The 17,500-nt window shown below is 44.9% G+C and overlaps 1 long non-coding RNA gene across 4 annotated transcripts in view; it reads left to right on the forward strand.

The window, feature by feature from the left end:
• The window catches only part of LOC309361562, a 28,914-nt gene extending 14,610 nt beyond the window's left edge, over positions 1-14,304 (forward strand). For 2 of the 4 annotated variants that reach the window (XR_014164505.1, XR_014164507.1), the window contains exons 2-5: positions 7,167-7,313; positions 11,164-11,245; positions 12,971-13,084; positions 13,608-14,304. This is a non-coding gene — a long non-coding RNA (uncharacterized lncRNA). Of the gene's footprint in view, positions 1-7,166; positions 7,314-11,163; positions 11,246-12,970; positions 13,151-13,607 lie in introns of all 4 variants that reach the window. The other 2 variants (XR_014164504.1, XR_014164506.1) reach the window with 2 other exon arrangements.
• The last annotated feature ends 3,196 nt before the right edge of the window (positions 14,305-17,500 follow it).

The following is a 17,500-nucleotide window of genomic DNA, read 5'->3' on the forward strand; positions in this document are numbered from 1 at the left end:
AGTGATTCATTCTATGAAATCATAAGATAGGCACTTATGGATCAGACCACCATCCCATCTAGTCCAACATCCTATTCTCTCTCTCTCTCTCTCTTTTGGATATATTTTTAATTTGCTTTTCTGTTTTGTCATATCATCAAAGCATACTGTATTATATACAGGATAATAAGAAAAAATAAGGGACACAGGAGGTGCTGTGGTCTAAACCACTGAGCCTAGGGCTTGCCGATCAGAAGGTTGGCGGTTCGAATTCCCACAATGGGGTGAGCTCCCGTTGTTCAGTCCCTGCTCCTGCCAACCCAGCAGTTCGAAAGCACATCAAAGTGCAAGTAGGATGGTAAACGTTTCCGTGCACCGCTCTGGTTCTCCAGAAGCAGCTTAGTCATGCTGGCCACATGACCTGGAAAAACTGTCTGTGGACAAATGCCAGCTCCCTCGGCCTATAGAGCGAGATGAGCGCCACAACCCCAGAGTCGTCCGCGACTGAACCTAATGGTCAGGGCTACCTTTACCTTTAAGAAAAAATAACATAAATATAAGACATATATAAATGAATATTAGTAGTAACATAACTTACTCCTCCGATTTGTTTGACTCTTATAAACCTTACTTTTGACTCCCCTTCCACTCTTTCCTTAGTTTCCTAACTGCTATCTTTTCAACTGCATTTTCTTACTCTACTAAGTTCTTTTCATTACCTTATATAACCTCTACTGCTGAGTATTTTTTGGCAGCCTGTCATGCTTATTTTTTTGTTATAATGTTTTTCCATATAATCTATATAAAATGTCCAACCCTCTTTTAATTTTTTGTTGTCTTTGTTTCTGAATCTATTTGTTATGCTGGCAAGTTCTATATATTGTAATAATTTAAGGTGCCGTTCTTCATGTGGCAGTACTTCATCTGTTCTCCACTTTTGAGCTACCAGAATTCTGGTAGCTGTGGTCACATACATCCATAGAGTAATTTGATTTCGTGGGATTTCTGTTGTTATTATTCCCAGAAGGAAAGTTTCTGGGTCTGGGGAAAACATTCTTCTAAACATTTTCTTAAGTTCATTATACAACATCTCCCAAAAATCTTTTATTATTCTACAAGACCACCATGAATGATAAAATGTGCTGGTTGTTTCTTTGCACTTCCAGCATAGATCACCTTTAGAACAAGACATTTTGGCTAATTTGCTTGGTGTCAACTATCACCTGTGGATACCACCTGATTCTTGCAATGTCCATTTTCATTGGGGACCTGAGCATTGCAGTAATGCAGTGTGGGCATTATTGTGGCATGGATAATGGGCAGATCATCTCCTTAAGTTCATAAGAAGAGCTCTAATGGATCAGGCAAAAGGCCCATCTAGTTCTCTCAGTGTCCAATCAGATGCCTCAGTGGGAAACTGACAAGCAGGACCTGGCTGCATCAGCAATTTCCTCATTTGTGTTTCACAGCAGCTGGCATTCAGAGGCAAACTGTTTTGGATACTGGGAAGCCTGGGAGGGTATCACCACTCTTCCAGAAGGCAGGACTCCATCCTACAGGTTTATATTACCAGGAAGTTTTCTATGTCTCTCTTTGTAGCAGCCATTTACTGTTGGTGTTTGCAGAAGGTTTTGATGTCCTCCCTCCCTACTTTACCTGACCTTGAAAGCCACTTTCTGGGGCTATTAATCAGCCAAACAAAAAGCATGGGAAATCCAAGCCATCAACCCACATCACCTAAAAGCTGAGGTTTTGTTTTGTTTTTAAAGACCCAGCCTACGTTCTTTTGTCTCTCAAGTGAATTTTTGTGCCCAGTTTCAAGAGCCCTGAGGTATTGCCAGGCTCAAGCATTGGCAAGGTGAGATGGACAAGGATGGAGAACAGAAGGCTGACATGTGTTGGAGGGGGTTGAGACTAGGGAACAGAGGCTGGAGGAGGCAGTTACTTCCCCCTCCCAGGATGTGCCTACTCTGTTTGGGGAATCCACCCCCACCCCACCCCAGCTAGAGATTCATGGGAATACAATCTGGGGAGGGAATCAACCAGTATGATGTAGTGGTTAGAGTGGTAGACTAGGACCTGGGAGACCAGGGTTCAAATCCTAAGTGACCATGGAGCTCACTGGGTGACGTCACAGGTTTACTGTAAGGATAAAATGAAGAGGAGAACTATGTGTGCCACCTTGAAATCCTTGGAGGAAAGGTGGGACACAAATATAACAAACAATCAAACAAAATTAAACCAATTGCTAGTAGTGGGTGAATGAGAGTCAGAAGGGGGTGGGTCACAGACTGGTTGTCTAGGACTCAGTGATGTTCCTATCACTGGGAATTGTCACATTCCCCTGTGATGTAGTGAGCACTTGCATGCTTAACAGTCTCAAAATGCTTGGCAGGTGTGCATGTTAACTTATTGGGATGCCACTGCTTCCATACACCTCTGAATTCTTTGCCCTGATCTTGCATTCCATCAGCTGAAAGTGCTGCTTCTGGCCTGCCTAGTCACTAACCTGAGCATAATGGCTGCTGAGACTTGCTACCTGTTGCTGAGCTTGTAATTCTACTCTATCTCAATAAAGATATATGCCTTAATCTCAAGTAAGAGTCTCTGTTGTGGGATCCAGGACACCATAGCCATTTAGAAATCTGACCACAGGCAGTTTTGATTCTTTTATTCCCCCCTTCTCTGTTTAATTGAATTGGCAGTCAGTTATGGTCCTTTTTGGCTGGAATGGAATTTGGATAAGCATTTGCTGATACTTCAGTAAAAGTGAAGCTCTGATCAATACCCTGTCTTCCCTATTTCCCTCTAGAGTAGATGAGGATGGGACATTTTTCATCCCAAGGGCCGCATTTCCTTTGGGGCAACTTTTGGGAGGCCACATACCAGTGGGGCCAGAGATGAAAGTGGGGGGGGCAACAAATGTCAGTGTTACCTTTGCATTAGTTTCTACACACATTCTCCCACCCCTTTCCATCCTCCACCCAGGTGAAATAGAGGCATTATCAGAGTTAAATGACTCATTTCAGCCAGGAGAAAGCGCTCAAGGTGAATGCAAAGCAGGAGCACCAAGGACCATGGGCTGGAGAGAAGAGTGGCTAGTGAGGACCTGTAGCATGTGAAGAGCCTCAAGGGACAGACAGAGAGTCTACAAGAATCACATTTGCCCCCTGGGGTTGAGGTTCCCCACCCCTGTTCTTCATTGTCTGCCAGTAAGAGTACACATTCAGCATAGTGACTGGCAGTAGTTCTCTAGGTGTTCAGACAGGGAGTCTCTTCCAACTCTGCCTGGAGGTGTTGGAGATTAGACCTGTGGCCTTCTGCATGCAAAGCAGGTGTTTTACCACTGACCTACAGCCCTTCTCCAATGCTGTAGCAGTGGATTTCCTGCATTTGCTGGGGCCTAGACTAGATGACCATTGGTGCCCACTCTGACTCTACAGTTCTGTGATTCTAATGTACGCACATATTTATCAGTCAGCTGATAAATGAGTCTTTTTAAATCCACACTCCCATCTTCCCATTTTCTCCCCACTGCTAATGGTTCCCCATGCTAATCTGCAATGGTTCCCCATGTCTGGCACAGGATGCCTATGGTACTATTGTCACAAACATCTGGAGGGATGCGTGGCATGAGAAAACATAAATTTTGACAAGGGTGCTGAGCAGGCAAGTGGGAATGAGGCTCCACATTATGGTCTTAAAGGTAAAGGTAAAGGGACCCTTGACCATTAGGTCCAGTCATGGACGACTCTGGGGTTGCACGCTCATCTTGCTTTATTGGCCGAGGGAGCCAGCGTACAGCTTCCAAGTCATGTGGCAAACCAGAGCAGCACACGGAAATGCCGTTTACCTTCCCGCTGGAGCGGTACCTATTTACTTACTTGCACTTCATGCTTTCAGACTGCTAGGTTGGCAGGAGCAGGGACCAAGCGACGGGAGCTCACCCCATCACGGGGTGGTATAACCCACAGCACCACCCGCATCCCACTTTTTTATTATGGGATTTCATATGGTTAAATGTGTGTGCAGGGGCTGGGGGGTACGCCAGTGTCAGTGAAGAAGACCCAGATTCAATCCATGGCATTTCCAGGGTTTTTTGTTTTTTAAAAAGAACAGGTAGCAGGGTGATGGGGGAAGCTCTCTGAAACCATTGAAGAGCTGCTGACAATTGGAGTAGAGAATCTGTGGTGATTCGACAGATGGCATGACATAGTGTTAAGGCACCTTCCTATGACTCTCCTTCTCATGAAATGAGAAGACAGGAATGTTGGTGCCTCGCAAGAAGAATAGAATCCGTTCTGCGAGTCTCTTCGTCTAGCGGTTTTTTCGTCTTGCGAAGCAAGCCCATTGATGGATTAGCGGATTAGCGCTATTAGCGCTATTAGCGGCTTTTAGTGGCTTTTAGCGGCTTATCGGCTTAGCAGATAAGCAGATAAGCGGCTTAGTGGCTTAGAAAAAGGGGGGGAGGGGAAAAACCCGCAGGAACTTGCCAGACATTTTCGTCTTGCGAAGCAAGCCCATAGGAAATTCATTTTGCAAAGCACCTCCAAAACGGAAAACTCTTTCGTCTAGCGAGTTTTCCGTCTTGCGAGGCATTCGTCTTGCGGGGCACCACTGTACCTGGAAAGGCTTGAGGGCTGTGTGAATAGCAGGCTGTGTGATAATCAACTTAAACTCTCCAGTATATTACAACATATGAACCAAAAAGAAGTCTTGTTGGATCAAGCCAGTGGCAGCATCCTTTTATCACAGTGGCAAACCAGATGCCTTTGAGAAGCCTGGAAGCAGGACCCAAGTGCAACAACATTCCCCTACTGTGGTTTCCAGCAACTGGTAATCAGAAACACTATTACCTCCAACTGTGGAGGCAAAGCAAATGGACTGGAAACCACTGATAGCCTTTACCTCCATGAATTTGTCTAATCCTTTTTTAAAGCTACCCAGGTTGGTGGCCATCATTGCCTCATACTATGCATGGTATTAAGAAGCACTTCCTTTCGTTTGTCCTGAATCCTCCAACACAGCCAAAAGCTAATCACCGTGTTCCCCAAACCTGTGGTTCTTGGTGGGCTGCAGCTCCCATCATTACTGACTATTTGTTATGCTGGCTGAGACTGATAGGAGTTGGAGTCCAATAACACATCAAGGGCACCTATGCTGGAGATGTCTGAGCTACCAGATTCAGTAAAGAGAAGGTTTGGAGAGCTCTCGTACTCTTCCCAAACCCCATTCTCAACTATTAAGTTTCAAATTCTTTCTGCAGCCTACTCACCATCAGAGCTGCTCCCTGCCCCCCACAAGCTGATTTTTCTGGCAAAGAAATGGAAAGACCTGATGTGAAGTTAGTCTTATTCACCCACTATGGCAACTAGGGCCTCATTGGGCAGGAGATGGGTGGGGGGTAGAGGGCTTAGGGGAGGCATTAGCACCCTGGAGGATTGCCTTCTTTCCCCGACAAGCTGGTTCTCAATCAATGTGTCTTGGTCACACTCCAGTGTGACGTGAAATTCTCAGAACTGACTGTTATAGTCACTGATATGATCCTGGCACCCAGTCTGTTCACTGGGCAAGACAGATTATGGGTCAGATTGAATACCACTGTTCTTATGGTAAAAACAGATCTTGCCCCATTCCAAACAAAACATTTCTCAGCTTTCTTAAATGGTTAGAAAATCTTTTTTGTTTTGTTCTTTAAAAAAGAAAGAAAGAAGGGGAAATATATCAGAGAAACACCAGAAACCAACTGCCTTTTTTCATCTGCTGCTTGATAAAGTAGAGGCTTCAACCTGGGGACAAATCAGGCAGCTCGGGGCCTTGAATACAAAATCCAGGGCTGTGTTATTTGCCCCCAAATCCAGCTGTTCTTGCTGAAGTGTCAGAAAAGTTCATCTGAGGATATGCAAACATCTTTACATTAAACAGATGCCCCAGCATCCTATACAGAGAAGGAGGATATGAAAAACAGTGCAAATTCCAGGGGACAATCAACATTTGTATGTGTGCATTGTGGAGGGTTGAACTGGTGAACTTTGAAGTGGAGAAAGTGTTATTTATTCAGAGCTGTAGCGGGTTTGGTGGCCTCCCCCAGATACCTAAAGGACTTGTTGAGATAAGGCAGGCAGCCCTCTGCCTTCTGCAGCAGACTGTGGTGCAGACTCCTCTGCCATTAGATTTGCCTCTTGCCAGGAAAGCAGTGCAATAGATTCCCTTGTCAGTTACATTGCCTCTGATTAATACAAATGTATAAGGCGGTTGATCCCAGAGAGCACCCTGTGGATTTATTTGCATAATTACAGGAGAATGTGCCCCTCCTGGTGACTTGGTCGCATGATACATATTTATTTGTGCAGTTTTGTGCTGCCAACCAACCCTAATTATATTCTTTCTCCTCTCTTCTTTCTGGAAAGAACCATAACTGCTCCAATGAGACATTATTTCAAGATGACATTGGCATTTGCAAAAGGACAAATGAGCAAGGCCTGTTTTCATAGCAGGCCCAGTGCTGGTGGTCAACATAATTAGGGGACTTACTCAGGTCCAGTGTCATGGACATAGCTTCCCACAGTCCAGAGGAACAATCCGAGCAGGGGGGAAGGCAGTCAGACAGAAGGGGGAGATAGAGACTTGCCTTTCTCTCAGCCAGCCAAAAGCAGTGGGTTAGAGTCCCCCTTTCCAGAAGGAGGAGAGAATGTACCTTATTAATACAGTGAGATTGGGCCAGTGGCGTAGCGTGGGTTGTCAGCACCCGGGGCAAGGCAAGTAATTTGCACCCCCTAACCCGTGGATTTGCGCCCCCTAACCCCCAGATGTTGCGCCCGGTGCGGCCGGACCCCCCTGCAACCCCCACGCTACGCCACTGGATTGGGCTGGATGCAGGCCAACCCTCTGGCGAGCGGCCATTAGTAACCTCTCAGGGGAGGGGAGAATCTTCAGCAGAAGAAGGGGTGGGAGCTGACCCTGAAAGTCCAAGAGTTTGCAGAAGAACAAAGGTCAAAGAGAGGCGTCAATTAAAAAGGAGGAGGGGTGGACACTTTCCTGTTTCCTCCCGGAGATGCGATGATGGCTCAGATGCTTCAATTGAATTGCGATGGATAGTTGCTAGTGTGTGCGGCTCTGAGACTAATGACTGTATACAATAAATCTTATTGTAATTACCACCACTGCGTGCTGTTTATCTATGCCAGTAGCCTGCCAGCTCCTGCCAGCTTGAAGCATCTCCACTCTTCACATCAGATGGCCAGGAAAGAGTCGGGATGTCCGAAGAGCAAGGAGCAGCTGGAGGTGCGCTGAGGGGGGCAGGGGTGATGGGCACTGAAGCTGACCCCTATCAGGTACTATGGTAACAATATTTGAAACTTAAATCACAGCTCGATCATCTAGCAGGAGCTTTTGGGGAGCAGAACAAGCAGTTAGCTCAAGAACAGGACTTGCAAATGTCTTAAGTCTCTAGTTGGCCCTCCCCCCAAGTTTTCTGGGGGAAATTTGGACTATTTATCATTCAGGATGGGATTTCTTTGGTTCATGAAGATTAAAGGTAAAGGTACCCCTGACCGTTAGGTCCAGTCGCCGACAACTCTGGCATTGCACTCTCATCTTGCTCTATAGGCCAAGGGAGCCGGTGTTTGTCACAGACAGCTTCCGGGTCATGTGGCCAGCATGACTAAGCTGCTTCTGGCAAACCAGAGGAGTGCATGGAAACACTGTTTACCTTCCTGCCAGAACGGTACCTATTTGTCTACTTGCACTTTGACCTGCTTTTGAACTGCTAGGTTGGCAGGAGCAGCGACTGAACAACGGGAGCTCACTCCATCATGGGGATTCGAACCATCGACTGCCGACCTGATCGGCAAGCCCTAGGCTGTGTGGTTTACACCATAGCACCACCCGCATCCCTCATGAAGATTCAAGATGACAGCGAGAGAGTGAGCTTCTTCATTAACCTTCTGGAGGGAGCAGCACAACATTGGGTCACTCCTTTGATGATAAGTGATGACGGAGCCCTGTCTAATATGGAAGTATTAAAATGTGTAGTTTGTATAATTCCAAAATAGGCAATTGTATACCAAATTGTTCCGTGCCCTGGTCTTCTACAATCACTTTATGAAGTATGTTGCTCTCCAACTTTTCACCTCCAGCTGTTCCAGGCACTCAGCCTTTCCAGGAGTAAATCTCCAGGATTAGCTGAGTGTTCCCCTGCCAAGCTTCAGGTTCGATTGTGAAGTTCCAGGGACCTCCAAATAAGCAGACACTAATAATAATAATAATAATAATAATAACAATAATAATAATAATACCAGAGCTGTTCAGTCGACTTCTAGTTTAAGTTCCAAATGCCAATAACAAGGAGCAATAGATCAAGTTGAAACTCAGCAGTCAAGTTCAATCAGAAGGGAAATCTCTGTACCCAATGAAATGATATAATAAAGTCCCTCTAAAGGCTGCAAAAAGTCTTTTTCTCTCACTCACAAATTGTTTCCGTTACAATTGCCTGTGAGCCAGAAAACGAAAGTTGACTTCCTGTTTTGTTTCCGTTTTCACCAAATCAACTTTTTATTTTAAAAGCTTCCAATTTTCTCCTTAAATAAGATTTAGATCCAAAGACCTTGCTGGAAAATCTGCTGCTTTTGGTGACAACTTGTGGCTTTGACTGTAGGGTTGTGGTGAAGCCGTGAGCAATCTCAACTGCTTTTCCTCCCCCGCTCCACTCACCTCATGGCAGCAGCAGGTTCACAGGAGGTTGCGGGAGTATAATCGCTCCACTGGTCCTCTCAATGCCACACTTCATCCATGGGGTTCTTTAGGGGGGTCCCTAGTCCTGGCACTCTCCCCTAATGCCCAAACAGCCTCAGAATGGTCTCCCTTTAATCAGACGACATGAGCTGCTCCACCATTTCTGATCCACAGCAGACCGGAAGTCCCCCAATTTTTAAAAAAGATTATGTTACAATTCCACCACATGTGATAAAACATGCCTTTCTCTTTACACTTCCAACATTTATTGGAGCCTGTTCTATACATTTTTGCCATTTTTATGGGCATGATATACCATCGATTTCCCTCAACTTCCTCTTCTGGTTCTTTACATAATAACTTCTCCTGCCGGTTTTATTATATCTTAATATTGCATTCTTTAGTTTGAACTTTGTTCCATTCTTGTAATTACCACCACTGTGTGCTGTTTATCTAGGCCGGCAGCCTTCCAGCTGCTGACAGCCAGACAAGCAAGCTAAGTATGCTATGGCTTAGAGCAGGGTTAGCTCTGGAGGTCTGGAGCTCTCCATAGCTGACCTGAAGTATCCAGGTTTACCTGGCCCCCTCCAGGTTTGCCTGAATCTGCAGGTGGGTGAGAGTGGTTTTTTTTTTTTTAAGAAGACTTATGTGTGCAGCATGCAAGCTTTAGCCTAATAGGAGCCACCTGCAAATTATGGCTCTCTGGGGATCTGCCTTCCTCTGATCCTCATCCCCTCCCCCAATTAACCTCCATCTCCATGTAGTGGGACATCACCAAGACCGTCTCCCATGACATCCTTGATTCTGGTTTGGAACCTGAAATCTCAGAGTCTGGGATGCTCCTGATCAGGCAATCCTAGCTTAGAGCCTCAGATCATGGAGGTCCAGGTAGCAGCAGGGGAGGGCACCACTGTTTAGGAGATCCCAAATTGAGTTGACTACTGACATAGGGAATGAAACTAAAGAAGAGGTTGGATGATGTATTTTGTGGCTGCTGATTCTGCTGCTGTTACCCTTCACCACCACTTCTGTCTAGGCTTCATTTCCTGAAGTCTCATAACCTTGAGATCAGATTCCTCTTCCTGAAGGGATAAGGCTGAACTCTGGAGTAGTAGATGTGAGTCTTTTCTTATATTTGGGTTTTTTCATACATGTGGGGTTAAGCAGGGCATCTAGATCACCTGGTGCCACTTTGACTTAGATTTAAACTCTAGTGCATCTCCTATTTGGAAACCAGCTGCTTTTGTGAAGTCTGTTACATTTTGGGTGGCATGTATTTGGGGAAGAACCTTCCTCATTTGTTCTTCTAATGAAACCTGAATGTTCCCCATTGGAATTAATGCCTTTGCAGTATTTGCAAAACCAAACAAGAAGGATTTCATGTGTCCAAGTGGGAAAGGAGACCTACCAAGGGAGAGGTCCAAGTTTAGGGTGATATAGTCAATAGAAGATTTTACCACATGTTGGCAACAGTTTCTTCAGTAAAACAGAAAAGCTGATAAATGAGCCAATACATATTAATATTGTTTAAATTGTGCAACACACACACACAGAGTAGCAACAGCCCTATAAGGTTTACATGAGTAAAAGAACAAGCCAACTAAAAGATGGTTTGGCTTTTATCAGAGGTTCTGCACTGTGTCTTTTCCCAGCTGTGAATTGATGGGGGAAAGCTGGTATGAAGGTATGGAAAGAACAATAAGCAATTCATTTCCTACCCCCCCCCCCCGCCACTGACTCAAAACACTATTTGACGTTAAGCAACAAAATGTCCTGTGGAACCTTAAAGACTAACACATTTATCATGGCATATACCTCCATGGACTAGAATTAGATGCATATGGTATAATTCTCATTGGCAAGTATATACAGTGGTACCTCTGGTTACATACTTAATTCGTTCCGGAGGTCCGTTCTTAACCTGAAACTGTTCTTAACCTGAGACACCACTTTAGCTAATGGGGCCTCCTACTGCTGCCGTGCCGCCGCCCGATTTCTGTTCTCATCCTGAAGCAAAGTTCTTAACCCAAGGTACTATTTACCTTTATAATATATTTGAAACACAATAAAACATACAATGATGCAAATAGCCACTGCAACAGGGCAAATATATATGTGAGGCTCCCACCGTTTGTTCTCTGATGTTCCAGCAAATGCCATTCTGCTACTGAGTCTACTGGCACATGAGTCCATTGAGTGACGAAGAAGCTAGACCGGCCGGGAGTTCCTCCCTGGGTGGTGGCCGTTGCTCCTGTCTCTCATAGCCCCAGCCCTGGTGGCAGATGCAGGAAGCGCTGGGGGAAATGAAGATGGTCCATGCCTCCCTCCAAGTTCTCAGATGCTTCAAGTGCCACCAAAGATGTCCACCATAGAGCATTCTGAGGGAATGAAATGTTATCCTGCTGGCTTGTTTCTGATGCCAATTCTGTGCCCATATCTTCCTTTGTATAGGAACTGATCTTCTAGTCCTATGCAGAATGGCAAAGGGATTTGCTGGCAGGTGACAGAATACATCACACTGGAAGATAAGCAGGTGGATTGATCTTTGGTGTTGCGGCCTACATTATTAGATGTTGCAATAGCAGTGCCCTAGTAAATGTAGGAAGAGAGTTAGCATATAGGTTTGTTTACGTTTGTCTCTATTATGTGGCTTTTTGAGTAGTTTAAACATGTGGTTTGCTGTAGCCTTCACTAACTCTGTCACTCGTTAATAAACCCACATGGCTTGAGCTGGTTGGATTTTGCATGATTTTTTTTGGAGAACTGTTGTTCTGTGGACCAAAAGAGAATCCTGGGATATTTTTAGGTAGCCCTTGGACCTGGGCAACCTTCCAAGAGATGCATCCTGGTAGTGGATGGTGCCAGAGGTAAAAAATGGGGAACTGGATGAGACTCTCATCTTTTGTACAGTGGGCTGCATTCCAGAATGTGTTCATGCAAAAGCCAAAAAAAGCCGTTCATGCAGCACCCACCAACATGCACAAACATCTCTCAATCCTGGCAATCAACAAGCATTGTCACAGTTCAAGGAGACATATATTCCAGGCAGGCAAAAGCACTTGAGGGGAGCATGGAGCAGGGCTGGCAAAGGGTTGAGGTTCCTCACCTCTGCTTTAAATCATCAACAAATGCCTGAGAAAATTAACTGAGGAAGCTATCTTAATCTGAGTCAGACCACCTACCCAGCTGTTGCCAACACTGACTGGCAGTGGCTCCCTAGGGTTTCAGACAGGAGTCTTTCCCTGCTTTAACCGGAGATGCTGATGACTGAACCTGGGAATTGTCTTTTTCTGGCAAGCAAAGCCTGTGCCCTACCACTGACCCCTGATGCCTTCCTACCTTCTTAAGATCCTAAGAACATGAGAAGCATAGTGCAGCATCCTGTTCTCATAATGGCCAACCAGATGCCTATAGTCAACCAAGAAACAGGACCCAAGCACAAGAGCACTCTCCCTCACCCCCATGGTATCTCTGACTGTGGAGGGAGGCAGAACTCAGCCACCAATGGCTAGTAGCTGCTGGTAGCCTTATCCTCCATGAATTTGTCCAATCCTCTTTCAAAGCTCTCCAAGTTGGCAACCATCCCTGCCTACTGTGGGAGTGAGTTCCACAGTTTAACAATATCATGCATGAAGTTCTTCCTTTTGTCTATCCTGAATCCTCCAGAATCCAGCTTATTGGATGTCCATAAATTCTAGTGTTCTTCACTTTTACACAGTTTGGGAAATCTTTTACCCTTTCATTTTTGTGTTGATTTGTGCGTGCAGAAATCAATAACCACCCATTACTTCTTCATCTTCAAATGCAACATCACCTTTCGAACAAATCCTAATAAAAAGTGCTACTGGAACTCTTGACCCATCCTTTCACATTTCGTATCACGTCCCTCTAATAGGCTTGCACATTCTACTACAAGCATAAAAACAATTGCTTCACTTGTATTACTTTGCCTCCCAACAATGTCTGGATGGCTTGTGAATGCATGGTTTGAATTTTGTCAGGCATATCCAACATTGATCAAACATTTTACAGAAATCCACTTGCATTACTGTGTTAATTAGACATGTAGGGCCAGTAATGCATATGTAATCCCATTGGGACTAGGCTTTCCACCTTTTCCTTATGTCAAGGAAAGGGTCTTTATATACCGTAGTATTGAAATGCATGTGTTCTTTTTCAAGTTAATGGTAAAATAATACATGGCAAGAAATAATATGTTTTCTTATTAAGAACTATTTTTTTTAACTCTCTTCTTCAGATGAAAAGACTCCTAGATCAGCTGCCAAGGATTAGTGAAAAGACAGTCTCTGTGCTCAGGCTCACAGTTTAAAAGGGACAATACACAAGGAAATACATGAATAACCGCGATGGGGTGAGCTCCCGTTGCTCAGTCCCAGCTCCTGTCCACCTAGCAGTTCAAAAGCGCGTCAAAATGCAAGTAGATCAATAGGTACTGATCTGGCGGGAAGGTAAATGGCGTTTCCGTGCGCTTCTCTGGTTCGCCAGAAGTGGCTTAGTCATGCTGGCCACATGACCCGGAAGCTGTCTGTGGACAAATGCTGGCTCCCTTGGCCAGTAGAGTGAGATGAGTGCCGCAACCCCAGAGTCGTCCATGACTGGACTTAATTGTCAGGGGTCCTTTACCTTTATACAAGGAATGGGGATTGTGAGGGGGGAGGGGATATGTTCATGCAGAAACCGAGGAAACAAGGAGGTGATGCAAATGTTGCAGGTTTCAGCAGAACTGATAAAGTTGCCCTATTTCCCTCCTATCTGCCTGCTGCAGCCTTAGTCCTCTGGCTGCAAAAGTAAATGCTGTCTTTCAGTCCTCAGGGCACAGTTAATTCATTTGTTAATGTATCTTTTTCTGATTTGGCAACCTTCTTGTGGCACAGGAGAAGCCAACAGGCACGATTGGTGGAGACAACCTGGAAGGTTCTTTGCCAAGAAGCTGCACTGATGCTGTTCACAAGAGGCAATGAGCAGCAGAAGTTCCTGACAAACTCCATCACTCAAATGACAGCTCATTTGATATCTCGCCTCCTTGCTCCTTCCCTTATCCCAATAACATTTTGCGACTCATTAGGAAATGATCTATGACTATCCATCCCTGTGTCTTCAAAGCTACAATTTATAGCCTCTTGTATAATAATAAAAAAACACACAATTTGGTTAAAATTGGTGTAGTGCCGATATGCAAGTGGGATGAAGCCCTCTGAGCTTCCAGGGAAGAAAGTTCCAGTGTGAGAGGGTTATTTTCTGAATTGCTGTCTCTGGGCGGAATTAAATTGCCTTGACACAGATACCCATTTTAATCTTAATACAATGACTCTAATTTCTTTGTGCCACATTGCATCAGGGAAATGAATTCAAAGAGGAGGGGGAAATACGTTTTACAGATGAGAGTCACATCCTCTTTTAGGTGTATTACCTCATTGCCAGGGAGATAACAATGAGTCATCTCATTCCTGCTTTTATTGATAAATTCCATCCAACCCAGCCAATCCAATGAAAAGGTGGATGAGCTCATAAGGGTCCCTCCCTAGAAGGATCCATTTTTAGAGTGCTAGTTTCATGGATGGCTTACTTCAAAGCGCCCATCTGGAGCTATCCCACTAGCATAGGAGCAAACTCCTAGGGGGACGAGCACTTATAAAATATTTGAGGGGACTGTCCCCCCCCCCAAGGTTGATGGGGAATTGCTATTGTAAAATTGGTGTCCATGTGCCATATCCCTCTCACAATATTTGAACTTGTGGACATCCAACAAAGCTGAGTGCTGGAAGATTCAAGACAGATAAAAGAAAGGATATCTTCATGCAGCTCATAGTTAAACTATGGAATGCCTCACATGAGGCACAGATGGCCACCAACCCCAATGACTTTAGAAGAGGGTTAGACAAAAGCATGGAGGAGAGGGCTATTGACGGCTACTAGCCATGATGACTATGCTCCAGAGTCAGAGGCAGGGATGCTTCTGAATGCCAGCTGTTGGAACCAACAGGAGGGGAGAGTGCTCTTGTGCTCAAATCCTGTTTGCAGGTGCACCACTGTGAGAACAGGATGTTGGACTAGATGGGCCATTGGCTTGATCCAGCAAGCTCTTGGATTCTTATGCCTACCCTGTTCAGTCCAAATGGATCATGACCTGAAACGAAACAACAGTCCACTTTAGAATCCCCAGTCTAGTGGATTATTTTACAAGGTGGCCTTGTAGGTTATGTGGTATATCCATAGCACCCCTCCTATTTCATTTCTAAAATAGGGTATACAGCTGCCCACAATCTGAGAGTCTAGTGCACAGGGCTCCTTGCTGTCATGTGCATTGAATGCATGTAAGGCAAGGCCCCCTAGGAGGAACTGGGTTGTGTTCTCAGAGAGAATTGTATGGAGAAAGAATGGCTGCCGCTGTCCCTCCCCCTGCTCCAGGTGTGATATTAGCAGTCTAGAAGGAAAAACTTTAATGGGGGGTGGGGATGGATGTCTTAGAATTTTTCATTAAAAACCTGTCTCAGAATTGCATGGGATAGAGTTAGTTAGATAATGGATCTCTGAAAACTGAGATAGACCAGATCTTAATGGGTCCTTCTCTCCATCACTTGGCACTGATGCTCTTTGAGAATTATTGGAGAACAAGTGAAGTCCCTGCAGACTAGAGGCAGGCAAATGTTGCTCCCATCTTCAAAAAAGGGGGAAAAAGAAGACCCAGGTAACTACTGACTGGTGAACTTGACATCAATACCAGGAAAGGTTGTTGAGCAAATAATTCAGCAGGTGGTCTGTGAGCACTTAGAAAATAATGATGTGATTACTAAGACCCAACACAGGTTTCTTAAAAACAAGTCATGTCAAACAAATCTCTCTTTTTTTATGGCATTACAAGTTTGGTGGATTACAGTAAGAGTTTTGACAAAATAAAACAATTCCTTCCAGTAGCACCTTAGAGACCAACTAAGTTTGTTATTAGTATGAGCTTTCATCTGCCATGATATTCTTGCAAGAAAGCTGGTAAAATGTGGGTTGAACAAGGTAACTTAGGTGAATTTGTGGCTGGTTGGCTGACCAAACCCAAGTATTACGGTACTCATTAATGGTTCCTCATCATCCTCGAAAAAAAATTAGATGTGAGGTGCTGCAGGGTTCTGTCCTAGGCCCATTGTTCAACATCTCCATAAATGACTTGGATGAAGGAATTGAGGGGATGCTCATCAAATTTGCAGGTGACACCAAACTGGGAGAGGTAGCTAATGCCACAGAAGACAGAATCAGGATTCAGTATGACCTTAATGGATGTGAGAACTGGGTCAAAACTAACAAAATAAATGTCAGCAGGGACAAATGTATGGTTCTGAACCTAGACAGGACAAACCAGCTGCACCAATATAAGATGGAGGACACCTGAAAAGGATCTTGGGGTCTTAGTAGAACACAAGTTTATCATGAGTCAACAGTGTGTGATGCAGCAGCAAAAAAAAAGAATGCTATTCTAGGCTTTATCAACAAAAGTATAGTGTACTAATCAAGGGAAGTAATAGTCCCGCTCTATTCTTCCTTGGTCAGAACACATCTGGAACACACCTGAAATACTGTGTCCAGTTCTGAGTGTCATGATTAGAGAAGGATGTTGACAGGCTAGAATGTGTGTGGAGAAGGGCAAGCAAGATGACTAAGGGCCTGGAAACTAAGTCTTATGAGGAATGCTTGAGGGCATTGTGTATGTTTAGTGTGGATAAGAGGAAACTGAGACTGATAGCTAAGACATTTAAGACATCAATGGAATGACTGAATAGAGCTTATGCCTCCTCATTCCCTTACTCTCTCTTCCCTGCTTCTTTTCATACTATTTTACCCTTACTAAGATTAAGAACATAAGAAGAGCCGTGCTGAATTAGGAAAAAGACTCACCTAGTCCAACATCCGCCTCTCATAGTGGCTAACCGGGTGCCCAAAAGGGAAGCCAACAAGTAGGACCAGAGCGCAACAGCACACTCCCCTTTCATGCTTCCTGGAAACTGGTATTCAGAGAGTAACTTGCCTCCAACAGTGGAGGTAGAGCATAGTCATCACTGCTAGTGTCCATTGATAGCCTTAACTGCCATAGATTTGTTTAATTCCATCCAAGTTGGTGGCCATCACTACCTCTTGAGAGAACTAATTCCATAGTTTAAGTGTGCTATGTGAAGAAGCACTTATAAAATCATAGAACTGTAGAGTTGGAAAGGACACCAAGGATCATCTAGTCCAACCCATGAAATGCAGAAATCACAGGTAAAAAATCTCTGGCAGATGGCCATGAAGGAAAGTCCACCACTACCTGAGGGAGTGTGTTCCACTGTTGAACAGCTCTTACCATCAATAAGTTGTTCCTAATGTTTAGCTAGGGACGCAGGTAGCGCTGTGGGTTAAACCACAGAGCCTAGGGCTTGCCGATCAGAAGGTTGGTGGTTCGAATCCCCATGACGGGGTGAGCTCCCGTTGCTCGGTCCCAGCTCCTGCCAACCTAGCAGTTTGAAAGCACGTCAAAGTGCAAGTAGATAAATAGGTACCGCTCCGGCGGGAAGGTAAACGGCGTTTCCGTGTGCTGCTCTGGTTTGCCAGAAGTGGCTTAGTCATGCTGGCCACATGACCTGGAAGCTATACATCAGCTCCCTCGGCCAATAAAGCGAGATGAGTGCCGCAACCCCAGAGTCGGTCACGACTGGACCTAATGGTCAGGGGTCCTTTACCTTCAATGTTTAGTTGGAATCTCCTTTATTGTCACTTGAATCTATTGGCTGGGACCCTTGGA

The sequence above is a fragment of the Podarcis melisellensis genome (genome assembly GCF_964234715.1).
Source record: "Podarcis melisellensis genome assembly, chromosome: Z".
Classification (NCBI taxonomy): domain Eukaryota; kingdom Metazoa; phylum Chordata; class Lepidosauria; order Squamata; family Lacertidae; genus Podarcis; species Podarcis melisellensis.